The sequence below is a fragment of the Antechinus flavipes genome, chromosome 2 (assembly GCF_016432865.1).
Source record: "Antechinus flavipes isolate AdamAnt ecotype Samford, QLD, Australia chromosome 2, AdamAnt_v2, whole genome shotgun sequence".
Classification (NCBI taxonomy): Eukaryota; Metazoa; Chordata; class Mammalia; order Dasyuromorphia; family Dasyuridae; genus Antechinus; species Antechinus flavipes.
In genome coordinates this window covers 7,488,677-7,505,254 of record NC_067399.1, presented here as the reverse complement: position 1 = coordinate 7,505,254, position 16,578 = coordinate 7,488,677, and positions in this window count along the sequence as shown.

Sequence of the window (16,578 nt, the reverse complement as noted above, 5' to 3'; positions counted from 1 at the left end):
GAAATGAATGTGAACTATTTGCATTTTTGATTTTCTTCCCGAGTTATTTTTACCTTCTGAATCCAATTCTCCCTGTGCAGCGGGAGAACTGTTCGGTTCTGCAAATATGCATTGTATCTAGGATATACTGCAACATATTTAACATATATAGGACTGTTTGCCATCTTGGGGGGGGGTGGAGGGAGAGAGGGGAAAAAACGAAACATAAGCAATTGCAAGGGATAATGTTGTATAAAAATTATCCTGGCATGGATTCTGTCAATACAAAGTTATTATTAAATAAAATAAAATTTAAAAAAAAGAACTAATTTCTGGGACATAAATGAGAAAAGACTAAAGAAAGGATAGTCCTTCCATTTGAATTTTGGACAGAAGAGAGGAAAACCAAGAACATCTGTCAGGTACCCTAGTTTCTCAGAGTGGGGGTCTAAAAGTCCAAAAGACAAATGCGATCCCATAGACTGAAACTGTACAAGAGAAATCTGTGCATGATCAAGAGGAAGTTTTCAAGAAAGAAATTCTGAAGACAAAAAGAACATCAGCTCTGATGAAGAGTTGTCTGAATACATCCATATTTACTCAAAGGGAACTCACTAATCAAATGAAGTTTGTCAGAGACGCATACGTATAACGGAACCAAAGACAGATAATAAGGTTGATATCGAGGATTGGCATGAACCTATTAAAGTTGTGTCAGGAAGGAAAAAGCTCAGAATAAGGTTGGGAAGAAACTCTAAAGACCAGAGTTTTGTTGTTTGTTTGTTTCATTTTTTATTGGGGGAAGGGAAAGATCAAAGAAAATAACGGATTGCTATCTGTGGTGAGTGAGATGATAATAAATGAAGACAGAACAATGGAGATTTCCAGTTTTAATTTTGTTTCTTCTTTCTCGGCCAAGGAAAATTCTCTTTGGAGTGAAAAGAACTGAAAAGAACTAATAATTATTTGAAAAAATTAAACAATCTTGTCCTAGGTAGAGGGGTATAATGGACCATGGAGGTAATAGTCCAATGAAGGACAGTGCTTCTTTCTGAATGTCACATTTTAGAAAAGACACCAAGAAGCTAAAAGGCACAAAGAAGGACTCCCAAATTCTTCCCAAAGAAGAATCAGTTGAAGAAACTCAGGATGTTTCAGATGAACAGATTTAAAAGGTGCCTTCCAAGATTGCGATGGCTGACGTGCGAAGGAGGGACAAGTCACCTGACCCAGACAAAATACACATGTAGGTACATGCACAGGTACAAAAAATGACAGGTGTGATTACGGAGCCACCATCCACAATATTTCAACCAAAGAGTTAACTAAGAACTGCCTACTATGAGCCAGGAATCATACTAAATGTTATTGTTATTGTTCAGTTGTGTCTGATTTTTTGTGACCCTTTGTGGGGGTTTCTTTGGTAAAGATACTCAGTTGTATCTGGCTTCTTGAGATTTCGTGTGGGATTTACTTGGCAGAGATACTTGAAAGCTCTGCTATTTCTTTTTCCAATTCATTTTACAGATAAGGAAACTGAGGCAAGTGACTTTTCCAAGGTCATATAGCTAGTAAGTGAAGCCATATTTGAATTCAGGTCATCCTGACTCCAAGTCCAGCACTCTAATTACTTTGCCGACTTGCTACCCTGCTATACCAGGGTGCTCAGGAAACAAATACAGATATGAGATCACCTGCTTTCAGGGAGTCTTAGAAATCTATAAATAGATTTTCTAGTCTATTAGAACATGAAAATTCAAGATATATATGCATAAGTAAACCATGTACATATATATACAAATAAGCAAAAATGTGTATGTATCTGCATACATTGTATTTATGCATTGTGTAATATGTGTGTGTATATATATACACACATACATGCAAACATATATGCATACAAATATGTGTGTGTACACACACACACACACACACACACACACACACACACACACACACACATACACACACACATACAAGCATGTACGCATAGAGGCTGATGAGAAGGGGACTCTAGCACCAAGACAGATCTCTTTCATGGTTAAGAAAGAATGGTAGAAATACCATAGGATGAGAGAAGGATAAATGCTTTCCCAATTTTTGAAGAAGAAAAAAGAAAGGAATGGATTCTGTAAATTGTAGATCAGTGAGCTTGATTCCAATTCCTGGTAAACTTCAGAGAGAATGACTAACTAAATGGTTAGTGAATATTGATAGAATGGAGTCACTGATTGTTCAAGTCTCTGCCCTGAGGGGTATGAATAGGCCCATTGGTACTTTGTTAAGAGAACATAAGAGTTTCTGATTTATCCACAGGAACTGAGGCTGTCCACCATGAGTTGGGCTTTAGAACTGGGCCGTGACACTTCCTAGGAGATGATCAAGGGAACATTGAATACCCAACGAACGTGTGACTTTTTTGGCCTGGACTCTTGAAAGGCCATATCCCTCAAGCTGACCTATTAAAGAAAGCCAGGACTCAGCAACTCAGACCCTGGGCAGCTTCCTTTCTGAGGCTGTGGAATGGATGGGGTGAGCCAGGATTCCTTTCTCTTTTCAGGAACAATTAAGATCTGCCTTTGGGTAAAAAGCTATGGCTGCTCTAGCCCCCTGGTCACTGTATGTAGTAGAAGGGTCCCGGCCTCCTTTTGTCTTTTTTCCATTGTTAAAAGCACAAGAGTGGACTTAGCCAGAACAGTGATGGCAACGGCATTTGGCTGGGGGTAAGTCACTTGGATCAGCCCCTTTGTTTTACAGATAAGGAAGCTTAGACCCAGACAGGTAAGATTAATCAAGGTGAGTCACCCAAGATCACCCAGAAAGTGCTCCAACTGGGATAAAATCCCAGGTCCTCTATTCCCAAATCCAATCATCTTTCCACTGGCTCTAGCCTTCTAAAGAAAGAGGGTTGCTGAAAAGGTTGGGCCCTTTGTAGAAATAAGAGAATCAGCCATATTGTCCCTCGTAGCTGGAGGTGTAGGTAGGGACTAAAGTCATGGCAAGGGAGAATGCAAAACTTGGAGTTCTCCTTCTCTTTAGCAACAGTTATTTGGATACTGCAGACACAATAGGAAGCAAGTTCATGGTCCATCATGCCATGTATCTTCCAGATTAAGAAGTACATGTTTGGTATTTAAAGTTCTTCATAAAATGGCTGCAATCCACTTACGGCCGACATCCCCTTTCTAACATCTACAGTAAAACTGATCTTGAAGACAGAGTAATAGGACGCTCCATCTCTCATCTCCATGCCTTTAAACTGGTTTGTCCTAACACCTGCAAGGATCTTCCTCCTCATTTTTGCAATCCTTGCTTTCTGGTTTCTGACCAAATGCTATTTTTCCCTGATTTCTTTCCCGATTCATGTCATTTATAATAATTGAATATTGAACTGGTGCCTCTTTCCAGAATCACCTGATTTTTACTTTTTATATCCTTTATACAGTTGAATAGCGATTTTCAGATCCCATGTCTCTAATAGAATGGAAACTTCTTGGGGACAAGAAATTACTTTTTGTCTTTGGATCTCCAACACCTACTACGATGCCTATCACGTAGTGGGTTCACAATAAATAGTTGCTAAATGATTGATTGGGTGAGTGGCTGAATCAAGGGAAAGATTTTATAGGATTGGTGAAAACTGAACATGCTTATAGGGTGAGAAGGATCCAACACAGAGACAGAAATGGAGGGACAAAGAGAAAGAAAGAAAGAAAGAAAGAAAGAAAGAAAGAAAGAAAGAAAGAAAAAGAAAGAAAGAAAGAAAGAAAGAAAGAAAGAAAGAAAGAAAGAGAGAGAGAGAGAAAGAGGAAGGAAGGAAGGAAGGAAGGAAGGAAGGAAGGAAGGAAGGAAGGAAGGAAGGAAGGAAGAGAGAGAGAAAAAAGAAAGAAAGAAAGAAAGAAAGAAAGAAAGAAAGAAAGAAAGAAAGAAAGAAAGAAAGAAAGAAAGAAAGAAAGAAAGAAAAAAGAAAGAAAGAAAGAAAGAAAGAAAGAAAGAAAGAAAGAAAGAAAGAAAGAAAGAAAAAGAAAAAAGAAAGAAAAGAAGGAAGGAAGGAAGAAGGAAGGAGGGAAGGAAGGAAGAATGAAAGAAAGGAGGGAGGGAAGGAAGGAAGAAAAGAAAGAAAGAAAGAAAGGAGGGAGGGAAGGAAGGAAGGAAGGAAGGAAGGAAGGAAAAAAGGAAGGAAGGAAGAAGGAAGGAAGGAAGAAGGAAGGAAGGAAGTGAAGGAAGGAAAAGGAGGGAGGGAGAGAAGATGCAGAGAAGAAGAATGAGAAACATGGTTTCCCTCCTTTGGTCTGATTTTTCTTGCACAATATGATGAATATGGAATATGTTTAAAAGTCTTGTATATGTCTAACCTATATCAAATTGCTTGCTTGCTTGCTTGGGAGGAGATAAGGGAGAGAGGGAGAAAAATTTGGAAAACAAAGTCTTATAAAAATGAATGTTGAAAACTATCTTTACATACATTTGTAAAAATAAAATATTATTGAGAAAAATATAAACACTTGAAATAAAACAAGGTATTGACCTCAAAAAAAAGGAGAAAAAGAACTTGTAGATACATTCAAAGCTAAATCATAAGGGAAATAGTAAGGATGAGACTGAGAATACAAGTTAGACTTGACCAGGTAGAGAGGTACTTCCCTCTCTTAGACTGGAGAGGAAAAGGATGATATGGGCGAGAATTGAAGGTAGATAGCTTAAGAAAGGCCATCTTGGGTGAACTCTGTCTTTTCAAAATAGGAGGGAGGTGATTGACCATGAGTGAGGGAAGAAAAGAAAGATTTCTGATAGTCAGATGAAAGACAGAAAGGTAGAGGGGAAATGAGAAGTGCTAGCAACTGCAGTCATCAAGGGTGTCCATAATGAAAGCCTTGACTAGAATGAGGAAAATGGAAATAATGAGGAGGAGATAGAGAAAGGAGACAGAATTAAACGTGCTTTATAGCTGAAGATTAGAGGCAATGGGATGTCTAGGATGGGCAGAAGGTTAGAGTGGGAAATCTCAGGAGATCTGAGCTGACTCTTACCTTTGATTTGCATCTCCATGAGAAAACTAGTTCCCCTTAGTGAATGGGCATAATAATCCATTCTGTTATTATGGAGAGGAGAGCTGTTAGACCCTTGTAAACCTTAAAGTGCTCCATCAATGGGAATTATTAGTGACTGTGAAAGGAAAAGAAGAGTCCGAGATAATCCATAGGTTGGGGGGCAGAGACCAAGTGATAAAGTATGAAGGGGATCTGGCTTGACAGAAAATAGAATGAGATCATTTTGAGTCATGTTGACTTTGAAGTTCTGGTACAAAGCTCTGAACAAAGGGAAGTGGGGAAGAAGGGAAAAATATATTGAAGGTAATTGGAATTGGGAATCTAAGATGGATCAAAGCTAGAAATGTAGGTCTGAACAATTCTTCTTTCTAGCAATTTGCACAGAGGTGGGGGCCTATGGGGAATATATCAAGACAAAAACTAAAATTTTATCCGGGGAGGAGAATAGTTAAATTGACAATTTCCACTTCTCTCAATCGAGAAAATAGACTTTTAAAATCACAGTCGTAAGCCTGATTTCTGCCATTAAATCTCCATGATCCAAGCTTACATATAAAAAGTAATAACTGATCAACTCTCCATGCGTTTTAAGTAACCCAATTATCATTCCTATGATTTATTACTAATTACTAGGAGAGGAAGTCTGGTAAAAAATAGCAGGAGTCAAGAAGCTCCAAGTAAAGAATTAGTCACTTTCATAAACAATGTTGAAGGAAGCAATTATATATTTGATTTCCAGAGAAAGTGCAAAATTTAATTGAAAACATTCTCATTCTTGATGCTCCTTAATAGCACGACGAAATCATAAGCAATGCATTATACAGTCAGGCAGATTAACCTGGAACAGCATTTAAATCTTCATGGTGTTTATGGAACAAGTTATAATGGAATATCAAGGATAAGAAAGTAGAGACTGGGGAGGTGGGGGGTTCCTGGCCTTCTGACTCTCCTCCATGATATTGCCAGCATCGTGGAATGGGATAGCAATAAGGGACTAGAGAGCATGAATTATCAGAACATTTAGAGAAAGAAGCAGTGACCACAAAGGACCAGTCTAGCTTTAGAAAGAAAAATGTCAGTCTGATTCATCTTGCAGATTTTTTTGCCCCACATTTAGAATTGTATTTCATTGTTAGGTTCCCCAAACATTTCTGGCTGATCAGATCTTTTACAGTTTTTACTTTTTATAGCCAATATAGTAAGCTATCTATTCCTCTCATCTTTTTATCTAGAAATTTAATAAACATCCCATGTTGGAAGTTACCCAAGTCATTGATAATTAACTTCTTATGTAAAATGGCAGTAATAATGCTACACACACACACACACACACACACACACACACCACCCTTCTTGGTCCTTGTGAGAGAATTCTGTACATCAGTTAAAGCTTTCCTTTCAAAGTTACCCCCCCACCCCACTTATTCATCCTATTTTGTGGAATGGTTTGCACGTTTTTGCCTCCAGTAGACTGTGAGCTCCTTGAGAGTAGACATTGTCTTTTATTCCTTTTAGTATCCCCCACTGCACTCCCTGGAACATATAGGTTCTTAATAAATGTTTGCTGATTAACATAAACACTCCTGAAGCTAAAAATCTTGGATTCCAGTTACAACCTTTCAATCAACTTATCCTATGTTCTCAGGAAATCCATTTAAATGGTCTGGGTCTCAGCTCTCTCATCCACAAAATTAGGATGTTAGATGAACCCCATGAAGAAGCAGAATTGAATGTTTTCTCACAGGCCAATAGCAATAGCCGAGTTCCTTCCTCCCACGTATGCAGGTCAGAGAGAAGGGAGGAGAAGGAGGAGGGGACTTGGACTTGAAAGTCATGTGCTTTACGACCATTATACTCCTATGAATTTGGGAAGTTTTTCATCCTTCCTTTTCAAAGAGGCCCAGTGACATCCCGGGGTGATGTCTTGACTTGCCTGTGAAGTGTGTTTCAGTGAGCCAGAGATGCACCAAGCTGTCAGCTCCATTTTTTCTTTCAGAGTCCCTGAAGTCCAGTGGACCAGAGATGGCCAGGGAGGCCGTGGCTGGGCATCTTTGATATCTGACCAAGCTCTAAGCACCCCACAGCGCCGGTTCCAGTGACCTTCCTAGCCATCAGAACAAATTATTCTTATCTGCTCATTCTGCCAGGGGAAGCCTTGACATGTTTGGGGAAGACATCCCCCACGAGAAAGTCTGGCCTGGATTTATTAGGGGAATGTCTCTCAATATACTGTTCTTAAGTAAATGCCCTTGCTGAGAGCTAATTCAGGCTGCTGGTTGATTAGTAATGAATTATAGCAGTGGAGATATGAGTTATAAAATTAGAAGTAGCCACTGCACAGTTACCCCTCACACTTGAGAGGGCAGACACCCTCTGGGGACACAACCCACAAGTACAAGTGGGAGATGGGGAAATAGCCCCTTCGTTTATGGGGAAATAGCCCCAGCCATTTATGGGGAAATAGCCCCTGTCATTTATGGGGAAATAGCCCCAGTCATTTATGGGGAAACATCCCCAGTCGTTTATGGGGAAACAGCCCCTGTCGTTATGGGGAAATAGCCCCAGTCGTTTATGGGGAAATAGTCCCAGTCGTTTATGGGGAAACAGCCCCAGTCGTTTATGGGGAAACAGCCTCCGTCATTTACGGGGAAATAGCCCCAGTCATTTATGGGGAAATAGCCCCAGTCGTTTATGGGGAAACAGCCCCCATCGTTTATGGGGAAATAGCCCCAGTCGTTTATGGGGAAACAGCCTCCGTCATTTATGGGGAAATAGCCCCTGTCGTTTATGGGGAAATAGCCCCAGTCGTTTATGGGGAAACAGCCTCCGTCATTTATGGGGAAATAGCCCCAGTCATTTATGGGGAAATAGCCCCAGTCGTTTATGGGGAAACAGCCCCAGTCGTTTATGGGGAAACAGCCCCAGTCGTTTATGGGGAAATAGCCCCAGTCGTTTATGGGGAAACAGCCCCTGTCGTTTATGGGGAAATAGCCCCAGTCGCTTATGGGGAAATAGCCCCAGTCATTTATGGGGAAATAGCCCCAGTCGTTTATGGGGAAATAGCTTCAGAAGCTTATGGGGAAATAGCCCCAGTCATTTAGTTATTGTTAAGCCATTCAGTCACATCTGGCCCTTTGTGACCTCATGCCCATCACAAACCAATGCTGTCCATGGCAGGGCTTTCTTGGCAAAAATGCTGGCGTGGTTTCATTTCCTTCTCCAGCAGATTAAGAAAACCAGGAGTTAAGTGACTTGTCCAGGATCACCCAGCTAGTCAGTGTCTGAGTCCCCAGAAAAGGGACTAAAATTCTAAGCACAACAAAGAAACGAGAAGGCCTGGCAAATTGAGTTCTTTACAAATTCAAAATCAGGGTGGAAAGGGAGCATGGCAACGGTGGGATTAATTGGGTCTGTGATGCACACACTACTTGATATCATCCCTCCCTCTTAGCACCATTTAAATATATGTAATTAAGGTGATTATCCGAGGAAATATGGGGAAAATTGAGAAGAAAAGAGACATGTTTATCATCAGAAAACACACGAACACCTTAGAGCTTCACTTCATTATCTCGGTCCTGACTCTCCAAGAGCCGGCACCGTCTTCAATTGAAGCTCTAATGTGTCGGTGCATGGCTCCGCTAATGCTAGCTTAAAATTCCCTGCGCATATCCAAACAGCTCTGTAATTTGTCGGTGCTATTATTGTATTTAACATTTCCCATTCTGACATCTAATTTCCAGCACTGCATGGCCAATATTATCACCAGGGGATAGAAAAGGGTTTATTTAAATGACCCACTTGTAGATGAGCAGATGAAGAGAAACAGTTGGAACTAATATTTGGCCCTATGCAGACAGAGGCAGAACAATCTGACTTAAATAAAGAAACATCCATTAAGTACCTACTATGTGCCGAGTGCCATGCTCAGGGCCGGGCCAGATACAGTAACTTAGACGAGGCACAAGGGCCGCCCTGTGGCACTTGTCATTTTTTTTTTGTCAGACATAATCCTATATGATACATGCATTAGAAATGGGAAGTGATCTCTAAGAAGTGATCTGAGGTAGAGGAAGGTCAAGGAAGGCCTTCTTGAAAGAGAGGATACTGACGTTTTGAAAGGTTCAACAGGGAAAGATGGGAAGGAAACCTTGTAGATAAAGAGAAAACTAGAGCAAAGACTGGGGAATTAAGGACTAATCTGAATTTGTGAGCCAGAGAGCTGATTAGTTCGCCTGGGATATAAGCTATATAGAGGCGGGGTGAGTGCAAAAAAAAAAGTAACGTGGTCATAAAGTCAGATCTAGAGCTAGAAGTAGCAATAAGTATCATCTAGTCCTATCTCTCCATTTTATAGATGAGAAAATCGAGGCCCAGAAAAGTTTGATTTATCTGTGGTGTCATATTAAGTAACATGGCAGAGTCACAATTTTAACTGGGGTCCTCTCTCTAAAGTCAGTATTCATTCCAATAAATCAGTGAGATAAGTTCAGAAGGGGAGAATGGTACCAAATTTGGAGGGTTTTGAATGCCATAAAAAAGATTTTAAAACATTACTTAAGGGGTAGTGGGGAATCTTGGAAGCTTTTATTTAGGCTCTTGGAGCTAGAGTTTAAAAGAGGGATTTAAAGATGGATGAGCTAGACTAACCATCATACTCAGCTGCTGCATGATTAAACCAATGCAATAGCACAAAAATGGAGGCAAGAGAATGGAAAAAATAAATCAAAGCCTCATACTTGCGGAACTCCTAGACCCCTAAGATTGATTCCCTCCAAATCGAGGCAAGCCTCTGAGTTCCAACTCATCTCAGAGAAGAAATCTCTTCTAGACAATGTCTCCACAGTGGGTCCTTCAGCCTCCACTTGAAAACTTCCAGTGACAGAGAACTCACCACTCCCACAAAGCAGAACGTTCCACTTTAGAATTATTATAATTTTAATTAGAGACAAGGGGGACATAAAGAGCTCTACTCTGAAATAAATCAGAAGTACACAAAAGAGTTATGATCCAAATGCTCCCAGGTACCGAGAAATCAAATACATCTCAAGAAACCTTCAGTTACTTGCCTACTTTATGTGATGGGCACACAGGTGCCAGACTACAAATGTGATTTCACGTCATCTCCTAATCTCTTCTTCCAAAGAAACATTCGCCTATTTTCCTTAGAAATGGAACCACGGTTTACAATGGTTTCCACGTGCCTGCCTTGTCTCATTTCTCCTAATTCTGAGAGCTTCTGAAATTAAATCTGTTTCATTTCTTCGTCATGCTTAAGTGGTTTGTTCCTGGGGAAATTAAGGTCCAATTTACAAAAGCGATAATGAAAGATTTCAACCAAGCAAGCTAAAGATATCCTAGAATCACAGAATCTCAGAAATCTAAAGCAACCTACCCCACCAAGACATTTCCATTATAACATTCCCAACAAGTGCTCCGAGACCTCCGGGGAGAAGGAGGCAGCTCATGGCCTTGTTCAGCACCTTCTACTTTGGGACAGCTCTAAAAGTGAGCAAGTTTCCCTGACCTGCCTAAATCTGCCACTTTGAAGCCTCCCACCTATTACTGGTTCTCTGCAGACAAGCACAATAGGTCTATTCCCTCCTTTCCGCTGCTTGGTCTGCCATCATCCCCTAATCTTCTCTTCTCCTGGCTAGAGGTCGTCTGGTCTTTAGACTATAGAATCTCAACTGTGGAAAGGATCTCAAAGAACATTTAGTCCATCCATGTAGAAGCAACCTCTCTAGAGCATCCTTGACATATTGGTCTTGAAGATTGTCATCATTTCAATTCCATAAACATGCAGTGAGAGGCAAGTACACAGTCCCACTTTTTTTTACAAATTCTTCCTTCCACACGAACCACTTCTGCAACCTCTCCAAGATCACATGACTTGGAAATAGAAAGACCTTATAGAATAACTTCAACATTCTATTTATAGATGAGAAAACTAAGATCCAGAGCACACAAGGGACTTATTCAACATATCACACAAACAGCAACCCCAGAATGTAAACCCAAGTGTTCTGCTTCTAAATACTCTTCATTAAATCATGCTATTCCTATATCAGAATTTAGCATGACTTTTCTAAGCTGCAAAACTTCAACAAAAAATTTCCATATAAAATTAAAAAAACAGCAAACATCTTCAGGAAAGCACTTATGCCCCAGGTAAGATCTTGCTCTTCATGACTTTTTCCTTGAGGATGTTGTTATCAGTCTCAAATAAATGCAAAAGTTTACCTTAGCATTTCCTAGATATTCTCTGTAAATGAATGCTGGGGAACCATCTGTAAACACTGATTTTGTGGGTAATCAGGCAAAGGAGGGATGGGAACAGTGGAGGAACATGTAATGCATGCTGGGAGCCTGGATACATCCTCTGGAGCCAAGCAGAACAAGCCCAAACCCTCTATTACCTGAAAGTCCTTCAATTACTTGAATATTGTCATTGGGTTCCAATTCAGATCTTCTTTCTTCACAATTAAATGTGTCCAATTCCTTCAACTACAAGGAGAAAAAGAGAAAATGAGATTTTTAAAATTTTAATTATTTTTTAAATTTTGATTTTTGCTGTTTTTATAATAATAAATTTTCATTTTTCAAAATACATGCCAAGATAGTTTTCACCATTCCCCTCTGCAAAATTTTGTGTTTCAAATTTTTCTCCCTCCCTTCCTCCTACCTCTCTCCCCTACACAGCAAGCAGTCCAATATAGGTTAAAACATATGCAGTTCTTGTAAACATATTTCCACATTTATCATGTTGCACAAGAAAAATCAGATCAAAAAGGGAAAAAAATGAGAAAGAAACAAGCAAACAACAACAAAGGAGCAAATATTAGGAAGTGATCCACACTCGGTCCCCATAGTCCTCTTTCTGGATGCAGATGGCTCTCTCCATCACAAGTCTAATGGAATTTGCCTGAATCACCTCATTGTGGAAAAGAGGCAAGGTCATCAAACTTGATCATCACATAATCTTGTTGTTGTGTACAATGTTCTCTTAGTTCTATTCACTTCACTCAGAATTAGTTTGTGGCGATCTCTCCAGGCCTTTCTGAAATCATGCTGCTGAGAGTTTCTTATAGAGCAATAGTATTACATTACATTCATATGCCATAACTTGTTCGGCCATTCTCCAACTGCTGGGCATCCACTTAGGGAAAGGAGATTGGTTAAGTCCCTACTGTGTGCTAAGCACTGAGTTAAGCATGGGAGAAATATTATCTCCTCTAATTATCACAACAACTGGAGAAGTAGATACTATTATTATTCCCATTTTACAGTTGAATAAACTGAGGCAAATAAAACTTTAGTGACTTGCCCAAAGTCATAAAGCTTGTAGGGACCTTGGGTTGCATTTGGACTTAGGTCTTCTGCACTCCGGTCTCAGCGCTCTATCCACTGAGCCATGACTTGAATAAACTATAAAATATGTGAAGAGGATTAAAATGTAATTAGGCTGGGAAAGAAAGCTGAAGCCAGATTGTGAAGGGCTTTCTATTCCCAGCAGTGGAATATTTGCTCCTAGAGGTAAGAGAGAGCCACTTGGAGATTCTTGAGGGGAGGAATGAGGTGTGTTAGGAATATCTGTTTGCCAGCTTTGTATATAATGGATTGTACTGTCGATTCAGTGAGCAAGAGAATCACTTTCCCAGTGAAAACTGACCTTCGTGGACCTGATTTTCCATGGAGATGTAAGTACTAAACTCAAAGGCACAAATGTTGAGGTGGCCGTACCTTCAAAAAGACGTATTGCTGGAGGAAAGAGATTTGTGAAGAGCAAATCACATTGAGAATAAAGGGATGAACGTTTTTGGCTGCCATCCAAATTACCCCTACTTGCCAAATTCTTCCTGAAGGAATTGAATCCCAGAGAAAAAATAGAATTATTCTGAAAAACTGATGGTGCGAAGAAGGTTTCAAGGTTTGCTGTGTAATCAAGACACTACACCAGAGCAGCGAGGTTGAGGAGAGATGGGACAATGTGCCAGAAGAAGGTCACCAATGCTTAGCAAATCTTAAAAGATAAATAAATCTAAGTGTCACAGAATCCTGGGATCTTGGAGACCCAAAGAATCTATACTTGAACAACAATCCCCTCTCCCCAATTTTTCAAAAGTTTTTCCTGATATTGACCTTAAATATGCCTCTTCAATGTTCACCTTTTCTAACGCCCAATACAACAAACCTAGTCCCTTTTCTCCCCCATGAAAGCCTTATCTGCAACTATCATTTCTCCTGAGTCTTCTCTTTTCTAGACTAAACACTCCAAGTTTCTTCAATAGAACCATTGATATCATGAACTGGCAATGCTGCATCATCCTCATTTCCGACCTCCTGACTTTTCTCCAGCTTTTCCATGACTTAACCAAATTGCAGTGCCCAGAACAATATATTGTGTTCTAAAAGGTTAGAACAGAGAACCACAGAACCCTTATTCCCTTAGTCTTGGACCCAAGCCCGCATAACATAACCTAACATTATATAGTCTTTCTTGGCTTCTATAACACAGATTGACCATGTGGTCCACTAATACTCTGACGTGTTTTGTCAGACAGACTTTTAGCTACTGCTCCTAGCTGGGACTATTGCCGTTAAACTGAGTCTGGATAAAATCATTGGTCTGAACCAAAAAAAAAAAAAAACTACCAAAAATACTGTTCAGAAACATATGTTCTGATTTCAGGTCTGCCCCGGTCTGGAACCTGGGTGACCTGGGGAAAATTCTGCCACAAAATTCTTTCAGTTCTAAGCCTATGAATCTATAAAAACTATAAGTTGCAGAAAATTTAAGAACTTGCTCAATATCTAAAAAGATCATCAAACAGCCAGAAGTCTACATCAAATACTCACTAACATTCATAAATTAACAAATAACAAATCCCAATGCTGGGATTCAGCCCCTCTTCAGTAACAGGCAGAATTTAATGATGAGACCGTATTAGCACCAGAACATGAGCCCAGATAAAAGCTAGCTGCCTCATGAAATGTGAAAAATCACCATTACAGGATCATTTGTAGGTGAACTCCATCGAACACCAACATAAGAAGAAAGAAAGAAGTTACTCTTATTTCTACTATACTTTACAATTTAAAAGGCACTGTTCTCACAAAGTGCTTTTGAAGTAAGCAAAGGAAGTTTTCTTATCCCCATTGGACAGATGAGAAAAAACAAGACTCTTGTATATGCAATGACTTGTCTAAGATCATATATCTAGTAAAGGACCAGAAGTTGGTCTTTTCAGTAGACAAGGACTACCTTTGTACCCACTGCCAGGCTCAGAATTTTTTTTACAATTTATACAATTTTTAATTGTTGAGTGATGGAAACTTCAAAATTCAGAAACTCAGATAGGACATCACCCTGACCTCAGTTAGCTCCCAGTCTGCCAGAAGGATAAATAAAACAGACACAATCTGGCCTGAGAAGGTCAGAGAGAGTGGAGACCAAAGGCCACTGGCAAACAGAGGGAAGACTGCTAGAAGATGGTGCCATTTTCATCAGACTTTCAAGCACAAGTAAGAATTCAACAGGTAGGGAGGTGGAGGAAGACCATCTGTGGCCCCGACCAGTCTGCAGGAAGGCATGGGAGCCAGGCAGCTCAGTGAGTGTTCCAAGAACTCAGAACTATAGAGGGGGTTGTCCACTAAAATTAGATAATGAATTTAAAAGGCTGAAATGACTTTTATATGGACAAATGGAAGAAACTCAATTAACGGCAAAGTCATTTGCAGCTTAGATGGTTCCCAGCAGCTCTAGCTGAGCTGCTCCTGATTTGACCAGCCTCCAAGACACCACGCCAGAGGCAATCTTCGGAAGTTCTTGGCCAGAGAGCCCCAGCCTAAGACAGGATCTCTTGGGGCATCTGTGTTCCTGGGTCAGAGATCCAGATCTGGAAAGGCCCCTAGAAGCCACCTAGAACAACTCCTTCATGGAACAGATAAGAAAACTGAAATCCAAGAAAGAAAGCAGCCTGGGAGCAGGACCGGCAGTATTGTGAATGCCGGGTTCAACACATCCCTCCCTGCCCTCCATCTTCCTCTGGTTAAAGATTCAAGGTCTCCAAGAAATTGGGTGGGACACATCGGTCCACATCCTCCTCAAAAGTGCTTCAGGGTCCCCAGGAAGCTCCGACATTGTTCTTTTAAGTGTCTCCCTCAATGCTTCTCGTTGAAAAGCCCCCAAAGTTCCATATCATTCAGTAAAGGGGCTTCTGGGGTCTGATGGGCTATCCTTCCTGTTCTAAGATCCTTCCGAGCTCCATCATGGCTCATTCTGTGTTCTAAGAATCCCCAGCATCCCGATACACTGTGATGCTCTTCAGTCAGCCCACTCGAAAAGACATCAGGAAATAAATTTCATTTTAAAGCCTCCTCTCCTCGGGAGGGGTAGTGAGATATATCTTTTTGGAGACATCACTGCCATGCATTTGTACCTAGCAAAGAGAAGTTATAAATTGTTAAAATAGCCATTTTTACTTGGCTAAAATGGACATGATGTTTTCTTCTGAGGAAAATGTAAAAACACTGACTTCACTGTACCATTTATAGACCCCATTTTTCTTCCTTCAAATCTCCTTCCTCCTGCATACATTTCCTTGGAAACCTCTGGAGATATGATAATGAAATATTGATTGTCCTTCTTCTAGCCCACACCCTCTCCAGCTATGTTCCTAATACTGATTTTTTAAGTTGACAAAGCATTAATCCAGAGTCTTTTTTTTTTCCGTATATGAATTCAAGGCGGACTCTTCCACTGGGTAGAAAGAGATCAGAGGGGGCTGAGCCTTAGCCCACCACCTCAAGAGCTGGAGTCATTTGCAGGAGGATATTACATCCAATTAGAACAACTTGGAATTATCTGATTAATTTAATTCACTCAAACAAGCATTTATTGGGTGTTTACGGGTGCACGGTATTATGCTGGGGCTTTCATAAAAAGGGAAACAGTCTCTTTTTTCCAAGAAGTTAATATTCTACTGGAAATGTGACGTGGCAACAGACAGATAAACCAAACGTGGCTGACAATTCTTGTCGGAAAGCAAAGGATAAAGTTTCATTGGCTAAAAAGAATACAATCACCATTGATGGTCCTGAACAACTGGCAGCTTTCAAGGTCACCTTTCCCCATCATATGTCGAGGGCAAAGGGTGATGGGTTGGTGGCTCCTTACAGTATCAGGAGAAAGTGAGGAGGTCAGCAGTAGAATGGATAGATTTGGGGGAGGGCAGTGTTGGGAATCGGACCCGAGAAGCCCTTTTCCCCCACATTGGGATGGATGGGTCAGGAGGGAGACACAACTTCTCAAACCAGTGGCCAGAGGGGAAGTTTCTCCCAAACGTGGAAACCAAAAGGGGGTATCCCAGTGAGACTGGGGCCAAGACGGGACAGATGCATCATGGTGCACCTGCTGCCGGTCCCCCAGGCTGGAGCCAGACAGGGAAAAGAAGCGGGGCAGTCGGGGAATGAGGGAAAGGGAAGGGGTCTTCTCTGCCTGCTGCAGAGGAAGGAGCCCACCCGGATTGCTTCCCCTCTCCCTTGC